The sequence below is a fragment of the Neomonachus schauinslandi genome, chromosome 12, assembly GCF_002201575.2.
Source record: "Neomonachus schauinslandi chromosome 12, ASM220157v2, whole genome shotgun sequence".
Taxonomy (NCBI): domain Eukaryota; kingdom Metazoa; phylum Chordata; class Mammalia; order Carnivora; family Phocidae; genus Neomonachus; species Neomonachus schauinslandi.
In genome coordinates this window covers 83,430,264-83,446,630 of record NC_058414.1, presented here as the reverse complement: position 1 = coordinate 83,446,630, position 16,367 = coordinate 83,430,264, and the positions used below count along the sequence as shown (strand labels likewise).

General features: G+C 44.3%; 1 protein-coding gene across 2 annotated transcripts in view; it reads right to left on the bottom strand.

Moving 5' to 3' along the window:
* NRF1 (nuclear respiratory factor 1) overlaps window positions 1-16,367 on the bottom strand; it is a 143,535-nt gene that overhangs the window by 10,176 nt on the left and 116,992 nt on the right. The gene's annotated exons all lie outside the window — the stretch shown is intronic.

Genomic DNA, 16,367 nt, shown 5'->3' with positions numbered 1-16,367 from the left:
TGAGTTTCATCACTTACCTACTGTATAATGGACCACACACACACATGTGTACGTGTGTATGTGCACATATGTGATTTATTTACTTACGGGAATTCATTTACTTTCCTCAAGACTAACTCTTTTAGAATTCTGTGATTTGATGAATATGTCTACATATCACAGTTAGCTAAATCTTCCTGAAATATCGTTTGGCAATGGCCATCCCATCCCACCAAAAAACCCACAAAACAAAACAAAAAACCCCCAACTTTTGATGGCTGTCTACTATGGGAAAAATAAGTCCAAATAGCTATTGGTTTGAAGGATTACATCAGCCTTTCCCACAAATGCTCTACATTTTCTCTTCATTACAACCATACCTGTTCCCTTAGTGTACCCTCACCACCACATATATTGCTCAGGCAGATCCCTCCGCCTAGCACTATCCCCTGTCAATGCAAGTCCCATTCTTCCAACAATTTCCACATCTTTCCTGGAGTCACCCCAGATAGAACAGCCCACCAGGAGGTTCTTTCCCTCCTGTGATTTTCCTCCCTCCACTATTTGGCATCAGCTCTGTGCTAACCTGTTTCCAAGTAGTTATTGTTGTTCTCTGTATAATCTGCTTGCTTAGATTTTGGCAGTAGCCTGAACATAGTAGATGCTTAATAATTAAATATGACTATAGATCGTGTTCCTCATGATTTTCAGAAACTTGGTCACATTCCTGTTAGCCTTGGCCTCCACAGACTGAAGGCCTTGGGACTTTTCACTCTGTTCCCGGGTGCAGTGGGATTTTCACAAGACTCTCAAGGCAGTGTAGCCAAACGCTGTAGGGTAGCTCAGGTGCACTGTGTGTGAGGGTAAAACAGGCTGTTTTATTTCCATGAAAGGCTTGCCAGTCAGACTACACGTGACTCCTGGCTATGCCGCCGAATGGCTTGTGAACTTCGCTTTCCTTAAATGTAAAAGGGCAGTTACTCATCTCATGGGGCCGTCGAGGGCTAGATGCGCTGATGTAGGCGAAGTCTGGTGCTGTGCCTGGCGCACAGTAGGTGTACCATAAATGTCAGCTACGTTTCAAAGATGACTCTGAATGGGAGGCTTGATGAAGTCTGGTGGGGTCACAGGCATTCGACTAAAGCTCTTGGCAAACAGAAATGAAAGCAGAGACAGCACAGATCTCCTTTCAGCAGTGATGTGTTCCTGCCAGGAAGCACACCATTCGCCAAAGGCCTTCAAAGATGTAAAGATTAGAGATAAAAGCCACGAAATCAGGGCAGATGGACTGGGGGGCAGGTCCTTTCTGAAACGCAGCGACGGGCCAAACTGGCAGTGCGGCGGCGCCCGGACGTCTACGGACTAGCTGCCGACTCAGCGCGCTGGTAAATGAATAATCCAGGCAGAACCACTAACCAATGGTAAGAACGTTAAATATATGGTCAGGGGCAGGAGGATATGACGTCATCACTCTGGTAAATTTCTCAACCCCTCCAGATAATAACAACATGCGCTTCAGCACAGCAGAGCACAGTTACGCGCCCGGCCATGGTCACCCGGAACCAGACTGCCCTGCCCCCACCCCACCCCGCGACAAGATAGAGCAGGACAGACAGCCTCAGGAAGAATGGGCCTTTCATTTGCCCTCACAATCTGGGAAACCTTTGGGAATTGTTGTTTGCTGTAACTGAATCTTTCAGCCCAAAGGCCTTCCAAGTTGGTCATGGAAATATCTTTAGTTGGGAGAAAAATATTGATGGCTGTGAGAGAAAACTAGCTAAACAAAGAAACTTATCAAATAAACACAACACCTGGTGGGAGAGAAAGAATTTTTTTTAAACATGTATTTATTTATTTTAGAGAAGGAGAGTGTGTGTTGGGGGGAGGGCAGAGGAGGGGAGAGGGAGTCCCAAGCAGACTCTGGGCTAAGCGTGGAGCCTGACATGGGGCTTGATCCCATGACCCTGAGACCACGACCAAGAGTCTGATGCCCAACCGACTGCACCACCCAGGCACCCGAAGAGAAAGAATTCTTAAAACCCAAAGGAAAAATTTACAGTATAAAGCCTTCTGCAGTTTATGGATGTGAAAGCTAGCTACAGGTATCAGGAAAATGCTGGCTTAAATGGGGGAACCAGAAAACTGTACCTGGAAAGGATAGGAATAAATAAGTAAGAAATAAAGCTACGAATTATAGTAAGTTCTGCAGTTTTTAAAGAGCCATCAAGCGTTATCTTCAGGTGTTTCAAGGGGTGACAGGCAGGAGGTAAGTCCTTTAAAGTCTTATTTGCAGGCTTGAAAAAGAATTTACACCAGTGACTGATGTCTAAGGCAAGCCACTATTATATGAAGAAAAATAGGCATTAGGTATGTACTGGTATAGAGATGGGAGAACATGAAAGGAAATCAGGGAAAGAAGCTAGTCAAGTAGGCGGGTGGCAGATAAAGAGGCCGAGAATGACAAACAGGGACCAGATGGAAAGAGGACAGTCGCAGGGCAGAAAGGGGAAGATCATGAAAAGAATGTCAATATCAAATGAAAGGAGATCCAGGGAACCTTCCTGATACTAACACAAGGAGGAAACAGAGAAAAAGTATTTCTCTTCCAGTCGTTCTGTTTCTGTTACATTAGCTGCTTCTGGGACATTTAATCTTTCTTTTCCGTGTTTTCTAACTCCATGGCTTTTGGGTGCATTTGAGGGATTTATGGATTAAAATATGTATTACACCTGCCGTGCCGAGTATTCTCAGAAAACCCAGAGCAGCCTTGCAGGTGCCTTGGCATAACAGGCACTTCTTGGCATACGAGGTTTTCTCCCCTCTTGCTAGACAATGTCACCCCTCTCGGAAAAACCACTTTCTGTGATAACTTCCATAGCAGAGATTCTGTCCTTTGCCTGATTTTTCAGACCACCAGGAAATTCCTCTTGCCCTCATCCCATAAGCCAAATGTTAAAAATAAATTCATTTTTACTTTATTAGTAAGTGTACTTCAAAACATATTTTGGAGGTAAAATTTCACAGTTTCCTTTTGAAACTATTGGAATGTCCAAGAACATTAATGAAGTCAGGGTTTTGTGCTTCAGAACCACTGTGGTGTACTATCCTGCAGGCTGAGCTCCCAATGTAGGGTTGAACAAGCTGACTCCAAGGCCTGCTGATCTGCCCAATAGGGCTTTAAACTGAAAATGGCAGGAGAGAAAAGTGTTCACCTAAAGTTTGCTCAGGAGGACATCTGATCTGACTGTATAGAGAAGGGCAGGAGATGCCTAGTAAAATCCAGAAGAAATCCCTGGGAAGAAGGGGGACACTCAAGGTCCCCCAAGTCTGTGCACCAGTAGATAGGGTATGAGCAATATGTAAAGTGTTGATTTTTTTTTTTTAGGATTTTATTTTTAAGTAATCTCTACACTCAACCTGGGGATCGAACTTATAACCCCAAGATCAAGAGTCACATGCTCCACTGACTGAGCCAGCCAGGTGTCCCAAAAGTGTTGATATTTTTAAATAGAAAGAAGAAGGGGGTGGGGAGATGGGTAACTGGGTGATGGGCATTAAGGAGGGAACGTGATATAATGAGCACTGGGTGTTATATACAACTGACAAATCCCTGAATTCTACCTCTGAAACTAATAATACACTATATGTTAATTAACTGAATTTAAATTAAATTTAATTTAAAAAATTAGAAAAAAATAAATAGCAGAGCCAAGATGATAGAAACCTTAGGGGAAAGTCACCATGCTAAGAATTTGCAGAAGTCAGACGTAGAAATGAATGCAAGAGCCAATCAGGAGTTACCCAGAGTTAGGAATGGAGATTTATTTATTTTTCTGTCATTATTTTCAGTTTTTTTTTTTTTAATTAGGGAAAATTTCAAATAGGCACAAAAGGAGAGAGACTAGCACAAGGAACCCTGTCCCTGCTGCCCCACGCCGCAAATGTACCCACCATCCAGCCCTCGCTTCTTCTAACCCAACAGGCATAGATTGAGGCACAAAAGCTTCCAAAGGTGTTCTACTGTTTTTCAACCCTTCACATTTAGCACAATCTGTAGAGTACTATTTAGAAAGCAAACAAACACTAAAGAAATTCTAAGAGCACATAAAGAGCAGAATTAAATTGGCTTTTGGCAGTAAGACACTTGAAGACAGCAGATTGTAAAGTAGAAATAAATAGTTATGGGGTTTGATAGTCACAGAAAGAAATCTATCTCAATAAACTTCATTTTGTTCAACTGTTTATCCTGCCTTTCCTATCTGGACTGTATATAACATAACCAAATTGATAATGGGGACAAGTTCTTTACAAAAGAATTTCAGCTTCTGCCAGAAAGGCAGAAGGAATGATAACACTAGAGGAATCTCCATGTTGTTATCTCTGCACAAAATCATCAACGGCTAAGACCATTCAGGTGGCTGGAGGACGGGCCGGAGAGCAGAGGGCTCTGACATCCATGTGGGATGCAGCGCTTCTGGTACCCTACCCTGTGGCCGCTACCTGCTTTCGCCAGAGACAAGCCTCCATTATGCTCGGTCAGCCAGACAGTCTGACAACACAGAACTTTCTTTTCTTTCTTTCTTCTTTCTTTCTTTTTCTTTCTCTCTTTCTCTCTCTCTCTTTCTCTCTTTTCTTTCTTCCTTCCTCCCTCCCTCCCTCCTTCTCTTTCTTTCTTTCTAAGATTTTATTTACTTGTCTCAGAGAGAGAGAGAGCACAAGTGGGGGGAGCGGCAGACAGAGGCAGAGGGAGAAGCAGGCTCCTCGCCGAGCAGGGAGCCCGACATAGGGCTCGATCCCGGGACTCTGGGATCACAACCTGGGCCGAAGGCAGACGCTTAACCGACTGAGCCCCCCCAGGTGGCCCAACACAGAACTTTCAAAAAGCACGAGCAAGACGGGCCCCCGGAATGTGGTGCGGAGGAGCAGCAACAGAACACCGCCTCCCCTGGACGCCCTGGTGCCCGGCGTACAAAGCCATCCCAACACCCTCCCACGGAGGGTTTTACAAATCCTTCGGTAACCATGCCAGCACACCGAGTGCTAATGGTGTGCATGTTTATAAAAGGCGATCTCACAGTCAGCTCTTAGTTGAGCCGAAGGGAGGGTCAGCCATTTCTCTGATACCTCCCCTCTAAAATGGAATTTATGATGTGCGTTTCTTGTAGCAGACTTACTTTCCTAATAATGTCTTCCTTGAGCTAATATGAAAACTAATTTGTATTCCTTAAGTACCCAGCAGCTGGGTTGGGGGTGGAGAAGATGGTCCAGGCTTACGCTGGATTGTTGGGAGAAACTGTCTAAGGATTTAAAATGTGTCATGACTAATTTGCATGACAAAATCTGTATGTGGCAACTGAGAGTTGACTATATTTACATTTATAAAACGGACAGCTACTCTGTCTTATAGGGCTGCTCTGAGGATAAGGAACATTATAGTTACATGATTTAAGTTCTGGAGAAGAAGGACAAGATCTAAATTTGAGGTAGTTTTGTTATTTCACGTAGGTTTCCTCTCGGGAGTCAAAGCTACCATGCAGTGGCTACCAGAGGCAGACAAATGGAGGAAGCAAGATTCAAGATCCTGCCCTTGGTCCCCAGAGTTGCTAGAAATGGAAGGTACCACCAGCTCAGTGGTCCACCCCAGAGTGTTGTCCGCACTCCACGTTGTACACAAAATGAAGGATTCACATACACACCCTTGGCCCTTGAGCATTTGCACGTTCTCGTTAGTCAGAAAACTCTCCAAACAGCAGGGCCGTGAAAGCTTAAGGAGAGGAAGACCAGGGAGTAGTCCAGCTGAAAGTGGACCTTCCTAAAATTAAAGTTCTTTCTCATAGTTATAATTCATTACTATTATTTTGGGCGTATGTGAGGGGTGGGGAAAGGCCATGAGATTCTTGGAGGAAAACAATTTTTTTAAGGTGGGAAGATAAAGATCACAATCTAAGTAATATGGCTGGAAGGAGTTGTTCCAAAAACATCCAGGCAAATTCCAAATTCCCTTTTTCCCTTCCAACAAAGCTGAAATAGAAACTCCAAGGCTGGCAAAAGCAGTCAAGAAACCATTTCAAAAAGTTTGGACTAATCTCTAACATAGTGTTGTCCACCAGAACTCACTGTAAAGATGGCCACGTTCTATTTGTGCGCTGGTCAATATGGTGGCTGCAGAGCACATGAAATGTGGCTAGTAGGACGGAGGAGCTCAATCTTTACTTTGACTTTAATTGAAGTTTAAATAGTGCAGCTCTAAAACCTTCCCGAGCTTCCAGTGAACCACCTCCACAGCATAAACATGCCTCAATCGTGCGCACACTGTAGAACACGGTAAGAGTTGCCTTTGTTAACTGGAAACTCAATCTGAAACTGGATGCTCTGCATTCACCTAAAATATGTTTTCCTCGCATTTCCCTTATTTATATCAGGGTTGTTTTTTTCTTCCCCCGTTGCTGCTCTACCCCATCAACTTATTTTTAACACCACCTCCCCCTCCCCCAGGGCCCCCAGGTGAGAAACTCCACCAGCATCGGAGAACAATATAGCACAGCTCTGCAGTGTAGGACTACGAGCAGTACGGAAAGGCTGGGCTGGGCAAAACCCGAAGAATTGCTGGACGCCGGCTGCGGGAGCCAATCTGATAGCAAGGTTTGTCTCAGAGCAGTGTCTCAGTTTCCAGATTTAGACCCCTTCAGTGATTTTCAGATCCAATTGCTAGCTTTACAACGGAAAAGATGTGTTCATCAATTTCACTTCGAAAACCCCATTTAGCCTCTGAAACTCTAAAGAGGGGCCTTTCTAATAATGAAGATTTGGTGTAATTATAATGTCACAGGCAATTGTCCTGACAAAGCAAAACCAATATGTCTCCTTGCTGGGTCTTTGCTCTCAGTCTGACCAACAGGAGGAGAAAAGAGGCTTTGTCAGGAGCAGATGTGCAGTGGGAGGCCCCGGGGAAGCAGATCTGCTGAATGGGGCAGGTGCCACTTAGACATTCACTTTACTGACTCCAACCACAACCTCCCCTTCATTTGATATCCTGCTCTTGGCAGGAGGATGGGGAGAGAGCATCATACAAAAAGGAAGTGTGTTTATCCTGTTCAGATTACGGCTCTGCCAGGCCGCCGCTGCTGGGCTCTGCACATTTGCTCTTTATTAAGCAAATGGTGGTGCTGGGAAGTGAATCCCTGTATTTACACAGGTAACCTGAGAGCCAGAGGGCCCCAAACCATACTGGCTGCGATGTACAAGCTATCAGCGTTAATAACAGTGCGCTGACATTCCTTCAAAATCCTAATGGAAGCATAAATAAAAAGAGGAAAGTCTACTTTCCCCAAGAACCTTAAAGACTTCATTCTGTAGTTGTTCCTGTCATGATATTCTGGTTCTTGTGTGAACCTTTTTACATGCTCAATTAAAACCTACTTTTTCATCCACGTATTAAACAGAAATGACTCCAATTAAAGTTGTCCAATTATGGCTCTGGATTTGGTATGCCAAAAAAAAAAACAACAACAAAAAAAACAATTCCCTTTACAGAATATTACCTGCAATGACAGGCACCAAGATTCTGCTGGAATCATCTAAGACCAGAATCTGTCTTTCGAATACAAAGACTCAGAAAGATGTGGGGACCTAAAGGGAAGGAGAATGAGATAAGGACACATGTAACTTGGCCCTCATGACACTGGGGTTGGAGAGGAGACTGGTCAGTCCATCTGCCAGGTGCCAGGCACCACTTGGGAATCTCTGCCCTGAAGCTCTGGTCTGAGTCTTTTGCCCAGAATGTCCCTGGCTCACCAAGGTCCCCCAGCTGAGAATACCTGACACAGTCAGACGAAGGAGTTGTGAAGGTATGCCATCCTAGCTTGACAATGTATGCTAATTCCCTCCGGGGCCCTGGGGAGCCAAGTCTGGAGGCATTCAGCTTTTAATATCGAAAGCGCCTAAAAGCTACCTCGGAAGGACATGGCCATGGCTCAGATGAATACAAAGAATAGAGACCAGTGTGTAGCGGCCTGTCATTTCATTGTAAAGGTTCTTCCTTTCTGTAGTCCTTAAGTCTTCAAGTAGCAGAGCCTAGATTAGCAATTTCTGGTGTACGAATGATGAATGCCTGCGGCCACCCTTGTTTATAAATGGTATAGGGGAAACAATACACCACCCCCTCTGGACGAGCAGACTCTGCAAGGAGAAAGATGAATCTAAACATCACACTGACACTTTCAAGAGAGCCCTGGTCCTTCTGGAGGTATCCACAGGTCAGCATTTTTACGGGAGACAAACAAAGGCACCAAAGAACCCTGACAATTAGAAACCCCTCCAGCTGTGGGGGCTGTGTCTGATGAGTGACAGGAAAGACCTGGTCATTCTAGAGAACTAAATCTCAGTTTGGTTTCTCTAGCATGCCTGAGGGGCACACTATGCTTTATCAGTAACAGAGGCTTTCTAAGGCAGGGATTCCCAGGGAGTGGATCTCACACTGCTCCCTCCAAATGGAGGCTCACTGGACCAGATCCCAAGAATGTGTCCCAGAGGAGCTAAAAGTGAACCCTCTGAAGATTAATATCCTTCCCGTTCAGTCTGAGTGTTTAAAAATAATAACAACAACAACAACAGCAGCAGCAGCAATAGTAATTAAGAGTTACTGCATACAATGCTCCAGGCACTAAAGGGAATGGGATGAAAGAGTCTCTGCTGGCCCCTAAGATTAGTGTGATCGACCTATCTCCCTGGATGGGCAAAAGTGGGGTGTCAGAAAAACTGCCATTTCCCTCTGACAGCTATTCTAGAAGGCATTTTGGATTTTAGGAGGTAACTGTGGGGCAGAAAACTGTAACTGTAAAGCCCTCTGGGTATTCTAGAATTGAGAGCCCCGGTATACACCTCTATGTTCCTATTTCAGAAGCAGCCATGTTTTCGTGGTGAAATCTGGAATTCATCCAATAGTAATGGCTTCTTTCAGCCTCGTGACCCACTGGGCTCTGGATATTTGATCCTTTTTGGGGCCACTATAAATCATTAAAGCGCCTCACCTCAAGATGCCTGTAGCCAAGAGAAATCTGCATTTGTAAGGCATCTGGGTGGAAACGTGTAAGTGGCCTGGGTCATGCATACAGAGACTAGGAAGTGGGTCTAGGTGTCTCCACTGCCTCTTGTCTCAGGTTTTCCTGCTCCGGTCTCTGCGGTACACAAAAATAGGCCAGTTCTTCTTGCAACCCTCCTGCCCAGCTGTTTACTGGTTGCGGATTACTGCAGTCACATGGTAGTGGGTTTTTGTTTTGTTTTTTTTTAAGGAAAGCCATGCTGTCTATGAGCTGAGAAGGTCACTGGGAGGCAAGGCTCATGAAGTATTAGTGTTGTCCTCTGTGCAGAGGGGGCACAACTTGCCAGAAGAGCACAGTATTTTTGCTATAGCCTTTAGATCAATGCTGTGCAATATAACTTTCTGCAATGATGAAAATGTTCTGTATCTGTGCAGTTCATGATAGTAGCTACTAGCTACATGTGGCTATTTACATTTAAAATTTTTTTTTAAGATTTATTTATTTATTTACTTGAGAGAGAGTGAGCACAAGCAGGGGGAGGGGCAGAGGAAGAAGCAGGCTCCCCGCTGAGCAAGGAGCCTGATGCGGAGCTCCATCCCAGGACCCTGGGATCATGACCTGAGCCGAAGGCAGACGCTTAACCCACTGAGCCACCCAGGCGCCCCATACCTATTTACATTTAAATCTGAATAAATGAGAATAAAAAATACAGTATCTCAGGCCACACATGGCTGTTGAGTGCTTGAAATGAGGCTGTGACTGAAGAACTAAATTTTTTATTTTACTAATTAACTCACATTTAAATCCAACAGCCACAAATCGTAGCTACTGTATTAGACAGCACACCTTTAGATCCTGCGTTTTGATGCCATTTATTTATTTGCCTCTGCTAAGATTTATCATGACACCGACTTCTAAGGTGAGTAAAATATGGCTATAACCACTCCTTAAAACAATCCTGCAAAACAGTGACCACACAAAGGAACAGCTGAATCAGATGAATAATAAAGACAATGGTTTTCACTTGTTTTATATCTCCTTGACTTCCTTGGTTGGGTGGGTTGGCAAGAAGGAGTGAAGAGGAAGGAAGGGGCCCACATCAGGCAGTAGAGAGTACTGGAGAACCGGGTTTGCTTTCCAGTTTCACCATTTAGTTGCTGAGTGACACTGGGCAAGTCCCAGCTTTAGCTGCCTCCACAAAATAGGGCTAATGGCTCCGTTCTACCCACCTTCCTGTTCTACAATGCAGAGGGTGCTTGCTTAGTCACTGGCAAGGGGGTTATGGTGACGGTGGGGGCCATAGTAGTAAAAACAGAAAAGGAAAGAAAGGAGGAAGACAAGAAAATGATGAAGGTCCTAAATAATGATGGTCAGTGCTTACAGTCAAAAAGCTAAAAGACAACTAAAGTGAATGTTATTTTCCTGGTATGACATCTACCAACATGTTTTCCAAAATGAAAACTATCATTTTAAGAAAAGGGTTAGTTGACTTAAATAGGGAAATGATGTCTGCAAGGAAAGCGTGTTGTCCAGAGGGCATTTGAAGCATCCGGGCCCCGGGTGCTGACTGCAGGGCTGCCGCTCCTCAGTGCAGGGCCTGCTTCCCAGGGGCCCCAGCTGTAGGCCCTCACGTACTCACCCCTCCACCCTCTTCTTACTCAGCCATCCTCATCTGATTCCTTTTTTTTTTTTTAAGATTTTATTTATTTATTTGATAGAGAGAGACACAGCGAGAGAGGGAACACAAGCAGGGGGAGTGGGGGAGGGAGAAGCAGGCCTCCCGCAGAGCAGGGAGCCCGATGTGGGGCTCGATCCCAGGACCCTGAGATCATGACCTGAGCCGAAGGCAGACGCTTAACGACTGAGCCACCCAGGCGCCCCCATCTGATTCCTTCTAAGAAGTGATCTTTTCAGGTCTGCGAGTATGCTCTACCTCCTCCTCCATTTAAAAAAGACCCATGATTCCAGGGGCACCCGGCTGGCTCAGTCAGCCGAGGATGTGACTCTTGATCTTGAGGTCGTGTGTCCCAGACCCACGCTGGGTGTAGAGATTGCTTAAAAATAAAATCTTAAAAAAATGAAAATAAAAAAGACCTATGATTCTAAAGGGAAAAGAGCTGTACAACAGATGAATCTTCATTTGCTTTTTGACAGAATAGGCAACACCTCGGCTTGGTCTGACTGACAAGATCCTAGGAGCTAAGCTTCCCGTTAGGTCTCCCTGTCAGTGGAAAAGAGGGTCATTTACTCGAAGGGAGGGTAGCCTACGGGTCCACAGAGTGCTGCTCTTTGGGGACTTTCAGGCTGGGAGGCTTCCGGCCTAGGACTCCTAGCTCACATAAAACTGCTCAGGGGCTGCCTGCTTCAAGTCCAGGGAGTACTGAACTCGCCGTCTTTGGATTAAAGGGACAAATGATTTAATTGCAAAGAACAGCTCGTGTCGCACTTTATGGTGACTGAAAATGTACCTTTACAATAAAACTTAATTTAATACATTTGTTTAAACTTTAATTAAAATAGTGGGGGAAAAAGTGATTTAGTGCATACTAGAAGAGCATACCAGCACTTTATTTTTTAAAGATTTTATTTGAGAGAGAGAGAGCAGGAGCAGGGGAGGGGCAGAGGGAGACACAGACTCCCCGCTAAGCAGGGAACCCGACGCCGGGCTCGATCCCAGGACCCCGAGATCACGACCTGAGCCGAAGGCAGCCGCTTAACCGACTGAGCCCCCCAGGCGCCCCTACCAGCACCTTTTTGGAGGAGCAACACTGACATGTTTCCTAAATTAAATTAATACTGACATCTCCCCTGACTCTTTTGGGAACACGTCCATATACTAATGTGTCCAGAGAATGAGGAGCACAGAAAAAGGGAGAACGAGAGATGTATTTTATAGTTTATCATGAGGAGCACTGGCACTTTATCTCTTATTTTTAAAGAAGAGCTGGATCAGAAGGACCTCTAGTGAGTAATAATGGATGATGGTGGTGGTGAGAATAAGGACAAAAGTGAAAAAAGTGCCCCTTTGTGATGGAGATTGAAATCCAATGCAGCTGTAGATCTGAAGAGAGATTACGCCCTTAGGAGTAACCGAGAGCCCTATCAGCTATGGCAAACTAGGCGCTGGGAGCCAGCAGCCTTCGCCCCAGGACAGTGATATAACCGAATCCAGGAGCCCTTAACCAGTCCCCTTCAATCGAAGTTCCTTCAATTTCCTTCCCTCAAGGCTATACAGAAAGAGCTTCTGATGTCCCATTTTTGCAGCGTTTACTTCTGGACCATAAATCCTTCAACTGCATAAGGTAAGCATATGGATCAGTCCTGAAGTCAGGGAAGCACAAGAGTACTCTGCAAGAGTACTCATGCAACTGAACATATTCTGGGGAATGATGAAATTCGGGGAGATGAAATTGATGTGGACAGCTAATAACTGTTTTATGTTTACAGTGCATCTATGTGCCAAGCACTATGCTAAGCACTCTACAGGAATCACTCTGTTTAATGCTCCCATCAACCTCATGAGCATGGAACAACCATTAGCCTAATTTTATAGTTAAGGCTTAGAGAGGTTAATTCGCTTGCTCAAGATCACAGAGCTCGGTAATGCAGCTTTTAGAGTAAGCAGCTAGGCCAGCAGACCCTCCCATCTCCCTTGCCCCTCTTACTCTCAGCACTAGACCAGATATCCACAAAGTTAAATGACCCCAACCACCACTTCTATAGCAGAGGCTCTTAATCCTTTGGTGGGTGGAGAGACAAGGCGTGAGAGGTGGGGGGAGGGGTTCTCTAATCTATTTGCACATCTGATCAAAGTTATGGATCCCAGATAAGTACAAAAAATTTATACAGAATTTCTCAGGGTCCAAGCCCCCAGGTTAAGGGTGCCCTAATGTCCTTATAATATATACAAAGTAGGTTTCCACAGAGAATTAAAGCACACACATGCTGCCTCCTTCAGATCCAGCGGCGCTTACCTCTTTATAATCAGTACAGAACAGACCTTTCTGACGTCCTTTCTCACTTGGGAGGCCTTGCGGAATAGGAATGTGTGTTCCAATCTCTCATGCAAAAACCCCACCCAGGAATCCTGCTCTCTTATCTGAACTTCATGTTTCTGTCCTCATCTATCCACTCTTTTATCCCTCTTGCTAAAAAGATCAAATTTTTAAAAAAACGTATTCCAGTGAGCATAACTGAGATTAAACTGGAGAAACATACATATTTTTAAAAGTTTTTCTTTCTTTTTAAGATTTATTTATTTATTTATTTATTTGTCAGAGAGAGAGAGACAGCGAGAGCAGGAACACAAGCAGGGGGAGTGGGAGAGGGAGAAGCAGGCTGCCCGCCGAGCAGGGAGCCCGATGTGGGACTTGATCCCAGGACCCTGGGATCATGACCTGAGCTGAAGGCAGATGCGTAACCGACTGAGTCCCCCAGGCACACCTTAAAAGTTTTTAGTAGGGTCAAAAAAAAGTAGCCAGGTGGAAAGGTGAAGACAGGTTCAGTGTGAAGAAAAGAAGACAGAATTTTTTTTTTCTAAAGGAATTAAAAATTGATTTCACTTGATTTGGCAGTTGAAATGGGTAGTAAAATGCACACTAGTTTTACAGTGCAGGAAGACTGAGTGGGGTCTTTTATCTTTTAGTTGGAGGAAATCTATGTTGATGAGTCTTAAGGGGGACCCTCAGGCAGCAGGGCTGTTGCCAGCGCCAGGTCAGAACAAAGAGGGGCATAGTGCACGGCAGAGAAATGAGAAGGCCTGCTCTTTCTGTAAGTATAATGTTTATACCTTGTAATCAGCTTTAATTTTTAAACAAACCCAGCCCTCTAGTCCACGTGTCTCCATTCAGGGCTGGCCCCAGGTCTCAGCCAGGACAGCACAGGTAGTGGATGGTCTCTGGGTGTCTGAACGGTAGAGAAAGATGCATTTTCCAAACTCTCTGGCATGACCCAATCAAGGGCTGGAGGCAGAGCCAAAGGGAAGGCACAGTGAGGAGCAGGGGAAACAAATTAGCCACCAACTAGCTCCAGGCAGAAATGTACATTCCCCAGAGCCCTCTCTACCACCTCGGTCCCTACCTTCCTAGCGGCAGGTGGGAATGCTGAAAGAGCTCTGGCATCAATTGAATGGTGGCAGGAGGGCTTGGACAGAAGCTTCTAGGGGGTGAGGAAACAACTCATAAGTTGGGTTCACTTCCTTGGGAACGTCGTCTACTCCCCGCCCCCAAACAATGTCCCTCATTCTAAACAACACCCACCCACCCCCAATCAAATGAAAATAAGACATGTTCACTAATTGCAAAGTGATCTGCTCACTAAAAATACTAGTGTGATAGCTGACCATTGAATGCTTCTACAATTTCTGCCACTGGAGAACCACAGACCTATGGGCTCTCCTCGGCTAGCAAAGGGAAGTGCGTGTGCACTCATGCAGGCAGAGGGCAGGGCTGCTGGATGGGGGGCACTTGGCATCAGAAATCACCACAAGGCTCCCTACGGCCACTGGGGACAGCTGGGGCAGATGGGCACTGCGGCTAAGCTAGACAAAGGCAAGTGGCTTCTAGCAGGGATGGGGAGAAACGCCTGACATTCCCGAACTTATTTGTTCAACACTGGGAGACAGTCATCACTCTGTATTTGTGGGGTCATGTTGAAGGGAGGCAGCATAGCTGAGTGGCATGGAGGCAAACTGCCTGAATCCAAATTCCACTTCTGCCACACTCTGTGTGAACCTGGCCAAGTTACTGAAACTTTCTGGGTCTCACTTTCCCCATACGTTAAATGGGCATAATAGTGTTTACCTCATAGGATTATTCTGAGTTATTTAAATAAGTTCATGCATGTACAACACTTAGAGGGCTTGCACACAGCAAGCATTATATAAATGTTTATTAAATAAATAAAATTGATAAGACAATGGAATTGAGAGACAGAGTGCAAGGTCAATAGTGGGAAAGAATGCAGATTCCTAGCTTGGAGTACTCCGTCAGGGGAGTGTGCCCCACCCTCATTTTAGTACAAAAAATGAAATTGAAGAAGTTGGGGGAAAAAAGGGAAATTAAAATTTCAAAGTGTAAGAACTGAGCCTCCACAGAATTCTGCATAAACAGAATGGACAGCCACGATTTCTTAATCTAGAAAGACGCACCTGGTTTGGTCTAACTACAGGGACAGTGTCCCCTCCAGCAACAATTAAGTGTCTCATTCAGCTCACTGGGGTAGTATTAAGAGCACTTGCTTCCCACTCCTGGTCCATCTCTGTGATAATGAGTACTCCCCACTTCCCCTGCCCTAGGGAAAGATGGGGCAGAAGGAGAGGAGAACACTTAAATTAGTTAAATTAAAATAAGACTTTAACACTATATTAATTACACTGGAAGTAAAATTAAGAATAAAAAAAGGCTTAATTCTTCTGGATGAACTTTATTTATTTATTTACTTTTTTTTTTTTTCCCTGGATTAACTTTAAAATTTCTGTAAAGGTCACTCCCCCCACAAACCTTTTTGGAATTTTGATTGAATTTTTTCCAAATTTGGAGATAGGCCTTTTACTAACTGCTAATAATAACACCACAATAATAAAATATTACAGTATAAAGAAAAAACAAATAGATGAATGGAAATAGAAGATCCATACAAAAGACCCTACACAGTCTATTTAAGAATTCTGCATAAAAATACCAAAAACATTTTTCACAGAACTAGAACAAATAATCCTAAAATTTGTATTGGAACCACAAAAGACCCCAAATAGCCAAAACAGTCTTGAAAGAGAAAAACAAAGCTGGAGGTATCCCAATTCCAGATTTCAAGTTACACTACAAAGCTATAGTAATCAAAACAATATGGTACTGGCACAAAAATAGACACAAAGATCAGTGGAACAGGATAGAAAGCCCAGAAACAAACCCACGATTATATAGTCAATTAATTTTCAACAAAAGCAAGACTATACAATGGTCAAGACACAGTGTCTTCAACAAATGGTGTTGGGAAAACTCTACAGCTACACGCCGAAAAAAAAAAGAAAAGAAAAAGAAACAGGACCACTTTCTTACACCAAACACAAAAATAAACTCAAAATGAATTAAAGACCTACATGTGAGACCTGAAACCATAAAAATCCTAGAAGAGAGCACAGGCAGTAATTTCCCTGGCATCAGCCGTAGCAACATTTTTTCAGATATGTCTCCTGAGACAAGGGAAACAAAAGCAAAAATAAACTATTGGGACTACATCAAAATAAAAAGCTTCTGCACAGGGAAGGAAGCAATCAACAAAACTAAAAGACAACCTACTGAATGGGAGAAAATATTTGCAAATGACATATCTGATAAAGGGTTAGTA